The sequence below is a fragment of the Xenopus laevis genome, chromosome 5S, assembly GCF_017654675.1.
Source record: "Xenopus laevis strain J_2021 chromosome 5S, Xenopus_laevis_v10.1, whole genome shotgun sequence".
Lineage (NCBI taxonomy): Eukaryota > Metazoa > Chordata > Amphibia > Anura > Pipidae > Xenopus > Xenopus laevis.
The window spans coordinates 95422529-95428993 of record NC_054380.1 but is presented as its reverse complement, the minus strand read 5'-3'; positions in this window follow the sequence as shown (position 1 = coordinate 95428993).

Here is a 6465-nt window from a genome sequence, read left to right as displayed (position 1 = left end):
ATTAAAACCCAAAAATTCTAATTTAAAAAATGCCTTAAATGCCTAGGGCAACTGCCATTGACTTCTACATGAATTCGCCAGTTTTAAGAAGGATTTTTTTTTTTTCAAGGTTTTTCACTAAATAAATACCAGACCGTTTTTAAAAATAAAATTCAAATTTGTGCAAAATAGTATATGATATAAATCACCCCCTATGTGAACTGTTAAACATAGCGGAGATCATTTATAAACAGTGGGTAAATTTACACCTGGGCAGTAACCCATGGCAACCAATCAGATGATTGCTTTTAGTTCTCAACCTGCAGCTAGCTTAAAAAAAGCTAGTCACTGATTGGTTGCCATGTGTTACTGCCCACGTGCAATTTTGCCTACTGTTTATAAATGAGCCCCAGTCTGTTGTAGATTGGCAGTCTACAATGGGGGTTAAGAGCCAATTATAGCCCTTAACAAGAGACTTTAGCTTGTGTGGCTCACAAACCATATTTGAATGTAAGTAATGTTACTAGTACTGGCCCTTTTATGTTAAAGATAAATGAAGTTCTTCCTTTCTCTAGCACCACCCTTATGGCTTATACTTACAAGCTATCAAACCTGCACTCCCCTGTGTTTCATTTGAAAGCGCTGAGCCGCAGGGGAGTGCAGAAAGGAATGCACACACTATACACATTTTAAATGGCCTGTATCGGCACAGGTGCATGGTAGTGCTGATTGCAGGCTGAATGCAACATGATGCGTTCATCTTCGATGCACCTGTATGGACTTCTTTTAACAAATTCAAAGCTTTCTGCACTCCCCTGTGACTGAGTGCTTTAAAACGGAACGTTGGGCAGCACAGTACAAGGCCTTATTGCCAGGTTAATTTTTCTGTTCAAATAAAGTCTCTTGATTTAAATACCACCTTGTTTATAATAACAGCTGTAGCTAGAAGGTCCTGTTCCTATATAAAGGTGAATTACTGCAGTTTAGTGTTTCATTGACAGAACACTGAGGTAGATTTACAAAGATCAGGAAGGATTCTCTGGAGCAGGATGATATTGCATTGCATTGTAATGTAGCCACTGACTCAGGAGTGCTGGGATAAGAATAATAACCAATTTTCTGACATCCTAGCTTGCTTCACAAACCAGGAAGCACATGCTATGTGTAGATCTGTAAAAAAAAAAAAAATCATTTATTTTTCTAATACGTGGATATATGACGTGTTTGTTATAAATATTAAATGGGCAGTTCAAAATTTAGATAACTTTTGCTATGTTAGAATGAAAAGTTGCTTCCAGCTTTCCAGTGGGAGTTACTGACTCCAGGAGACAAAATTTGAAAAGCTACTTTGGTTACTTTTTATTACAAATCTTTCTATTTATATTCTGTTGGACCCAAGCAACCAGAGAGCTGCTGAATAAAAATCTGAATCATATAAAAGCCACAAATAATACGATAAAAACCAATTGCAAATTGTCTCAGAATACCAACTCCTTTAAAGGACAAGGAATGTTAAACTAAAGAAGTAAGATAGAAATGGTGTACATTATGTTTTGAGATTATGTACCAGCCCAAGGCAACCACAGCCCTTTAGCAGTAAAGATCTGTGTCTCCAAAGATGCCCCAGTAGCTCCCCATCTTCTTTTCTGCTGATTCACTGCATATGCTCTGTGCTGCTGTCACTTACTGAGCTTAGGGATCCAATCACAATATACAGTACACATAGAATAGAAATGTCACAATATAAAGCTGATTAGTAATTAATATGGATCATTACTACATGGCAGCTCAGAAACCAGTGCAACTAGCATCAGAATTTAATAATCAGTCATGTAGCATCAACTTTTATATTTACAGTACAACCTAATTTTCTGCTTCATAATTAGAGACAACCCCCCTAAGCTTAGCTTCTCAACAGCTGCTCAGAGCCCACTGAGCATGTGAGTGTCGCAGACACTTTCCAAGATGGTGACCCTCTGTGACAAGTTTATAGTCCTGGATCATTGCTGCTATTGACAAGCTGAAACTTTAGGTTGCTACAATAAGTTCAGTATATAAATTATGGCAGTTGTATTCATATTAATTTTTAGGGTTTAGCTCTCCTTTAAGGATTAACAGAGCAAACTAAATGTTGATTCTAATATCCCTTAAAGGTGACCTTCATACCTTTGACTGGATGTTAAAAACTGACCAATTCCGAGAAATGGCTACCAATGAACAGCGCAGACACTGGGCCAAATCTACAGACTTTATACAAGCAATATCACATTTTATCACAGCCATTTGGTCAAGGATATGTCATTTGGGCAAAAGCAGTAGTGCTGGCTGGAGGGATATTGTATTGTCTGTGAACTCAGAGTTCCATGACTTGCCTACAAGCACACTGCTTTTATGTGGTTATGGAACATAAGGTACATTATTCTGTATATAATACACAAAAGCCATGAATATCTTGTAAATTATATCCTTATAAACGGTGAGTAGTGATGTCATCAGTTATAAATGGTGAGTAGTGATGTCATTTCTGTCACATGACTCACTAAAATTTGTGTATTATAATTAATAAAGTACCCCCAGTTGTAAAATATGAGGATATTATAAGTTACCTCGGAGTTCCATGACCTGTATAAAAACACTCGGCCTTCGGCCTCGTGTTTTTATATGGTCATGAAATTCCTCGGTAACTTATAATATCCTTATATTTTACAAGAGGGGGTACTTTATTCACTATATAATGTACAAGAGCTTCAGGTGTGCAGAAAAAAAATCCCTTCTTTATTTTTTTGATGTCAAGAGTGCACAAACAAGTTTATTTTAGAGTTGCTTTGTCCTGTCCACAAACAATGAAAACGATCTACTAGCCATGTCCTCTGAAACTACCATTTATTTACTCATTTATGTGTTTATAATAAGTACTTTTGCAATTTACAGGTTTTTTTTTTTTTAAATCAAACAATATTAACAAAAATACATACGGCTTATATACTGTTTTATACCAACAGCGCTATCTTGTGGTCAGTTTTCTGACTGCAACCCAGCCGACAAAATGTTTCAGAGGAAATATTGAAAATTACTCTGATGCAATGGGAAATACATGAGTAAAGTCATCTGCAGTTTCTGATGTCATTCTAAACAGAGCAACATCAGAACAGTTTGTTCTCCAGAGCTAGATAATAGGATTACTAGTATGCAAAGCCCCACCTTCACTTAAAGGAGAATTCAACCTGTAATAACCCCCCCCCGGGTAGATCCCCTCCCTCCTCCCCCCAGCCTATCTGCCCCCCCCCCCGGGTAAATGCCCCTAATTTTTTACTCACCCCAACGTGCAGATTCTAGCCTCGGAGTTCATGGACTCCATCTTCTTTCTTTGGTCTTTTTCGGAAGTTTTGGCGCATGCGCAGTTGGAGTAGATTTCTGGTCCTGAACCACTGCGCATGCGCTTAAAGTCACGTAAATTTTCGCAGAAAATTGTGACTTTCGACACATGCGCAATGGTTCAGGACAGGAAATTTACTCCAACTGCGCATGCGCCTAAACTTCCGTCAAGACACGAAGATTACCGGAGAAGAAAGAAGATGGCTGCCGTGAACTCCGAGGCCAGAATCTACACTGAGGGGTGAGTAAAAAATTAGGGGCATTAGCCTGGGGGGGGGCAGGTAGGCTGAGGGAGGGGGGATCTACCTAGGGTAGGGGGGAGGTTTTTATTTTAATTACAGGTTGAATTCTTTAACATTGTGACATTTGTTAGCAGGATGAGTTCATTATACAGGGGGGCTATCTTTATCTATACTGGAAATGTAATGGCCGTGCAAGGACCAAACATGGAGTAGTTACAATTTCCCTTTACAAAACAATTACAAAAGTATGTTCATCATAAACCTTATTCATTAAACAAAGGGATATATTTTCCCTCTAATCCACTGTATGAAAAACAATTTGGACCTAACACCGGACCCCCTCCGATCAAAAAAAAAAATAAGATGCATTATTAGCTACAGGGAACCTCCTTTCTAAGTCCAGTTGCTTCTGTTTTTTTGATTTATTTCTTCTTGTAGCGCTGCACAATTTCTTTTCTAACTTCAGCCTAAAAATAAATAAATAGTCATTTACTGGGTCTAAAAATCCCATAAAAATTATAACAGTCAATAATGTAATCCTATTGGATTAGAGCCCAGATAACTGTTATGGCACTTACCTAAGGAAATGATTAACATAGGGTAGTGAAAAAAAATATTTTTCTTTTAACCTCTATTTATAAACCAAGGCATCGGCCACTCTTTGTAGTTGTACCTGTGATTATAAGATACTATGTGACCAACAATTACAGTAATTTGCAAAACAAGAACTGTAGGATTTCAAGAAGAATTAAAGAAGTCCATAGGACAATACACTGGAAATGTTACAGACACATGAAAGAGCATTTAACTCAAAGAACCAAAAGGTCTACTAAGTCTGAATACTGAAATTGCTCCTGGGCTGTCCCACTATACTGTGTGCATTACTTAGACTGCAATGTAAACTTGATACGAGTCCTTTGTTAAAGGGACACTGTCATGGGAAAACATGTTTTTTTTCAAAACACATCAGTTAATAGTGCTGCTCCAGCAGAATTCTGCACTGAAATCCAATTCTCAAAAGAGCAAACAGATTTTATTTATATTTAATTTTGAAATCTGACATGGGGCTAGATATATTGTCAGTTTCAAAGCACCGCTAGTGACGTGGACCCCCCTGACCGGCCCTGAAGCTGAGTGCCCTGGGGGAGGCGGGGGGCGGCAAAAACAAAGGCCGCCTCGGGCGGCAAATAGGGCAGGACATCATATCCTGTATGCCAGAAACTCATAAAAGTTGTGAAAAATGCTGGCGGCTTTTCATTTTTTTTAAGTGGCATTGCCTTCAAAAGTCCTGACTATTAAAGATTTTTGTGTTAACATTTTTTATAACCAATTTGAGGGGCATGCCACATTTGTTTTAGGATGGGCTCATGTCTAGAGCATTAGAGGATTGTTTATGTCTTTATTTTGCTTCCTTGGACATTTGTAATAAAAAATTGCCACTTAAAGCATTTGCACCAACATCGCTAATAATGACATATAATACACAAAAGCCATGAATATCTTGTAAATTATATCCTTATAAACGGTGAGTTCTGATGTCATCAGTTATAAACGGTGAGTTCTGATGTCATTTCTGTCACATGACTCACTGAAATTTGTGTATTATAATAAATAAAGTACCCCCAGTTGTAAAATATGAGGATATTATAAGTTACCTCGGAGTTCCATGACCTGTATAAAAACACTCGGCCTTCGGCCTCGTGTTTTTATATGGTCATGAAACTCCCCGGTAGCTTATAATATCCTTATATTTTACAAGAGGGGGTACTTTATTCACTATATAAATGACCTATATGTACCCGCCCTATTCAAATTGACCTAAGCATTAGAGTACTAACAAAGTTACGCTAGGCAGAATTGAACGCTAGTGTAAGATCGCAAAGAAATGCTCGCGCAGATGAATTAACACTATCGAAACTTTGCAAACGTTCAGCTGCTGAGATGCAACTTCCCATTTTAGTGAATTAGAGTACTGGTAAAGAATTTGCGCCTGGCTAAGTGTGGCGAAGTGGTCGCTGGCAAAAATCCACCCTTTAGTGAATTAGCCCCTTGATTGGGAGTGTATGGCACACTTAAATGCAGAATTCACAAAGCCCTGAAACACTGCAGAGAATGTATAGCTCTGCCTCAACACCTGCTGTTTTTTTTTGTAAAGCATAGAAAGCATAAACAATTCATATGAATTACATTTTTCCTAAAAGAGTTAACACATCACTTGTGGCTAGGATAGCCTGTAGGCTGCTGGAAAACTTGTTGCTTCAGAGTCACAATAACAGGATATGGATAAAATATATTTAGCTTGAGTGCACTACTGGTCTTACCAAGTTCTGTTGTGGGTGCTTTCATTGGGGGTTATAGAGAGCATACGCTAGAAACGTGAATATTTGGTTCATTTTAAGTTCATGTCCAAGTGTAGTCATTTGATCTGGCAGCAGAACTGTGATCCAGGACTTCAAACTTGTCACAGGGGGTCACCATCTTGGAAAGTATCTGCGACACTCACATGCTCAGTGGGCTCTGAGCAGCTGTTGAGAAGCTAAATTTAGGGGTCGTCACTAATTATCAAGCAGAAAATGAGGTTTGTCTGTAATATAAGCTGATGCAACAGGGCTGATTATTAAATTCTGATGCTAGTTGCATTGGTTTCTGTGCTGCCATGTAGTAATTATCTGAATTAATAACGATTCAGCCTTATACTGTGACATTTCTATTCTATGTATACTGTATATTGTGAGTAGGTCCCCAAGCTCAGTAAGTGACAGCAGCACAGAGCATGTGCAGTGAATCAGCAAAAAAGAAGATGGGGAGCTACTGGGGCATCTTTGGAGATACAGATCGTCCCTGCTAAAGGACTGTGGTTTCCTTGGGC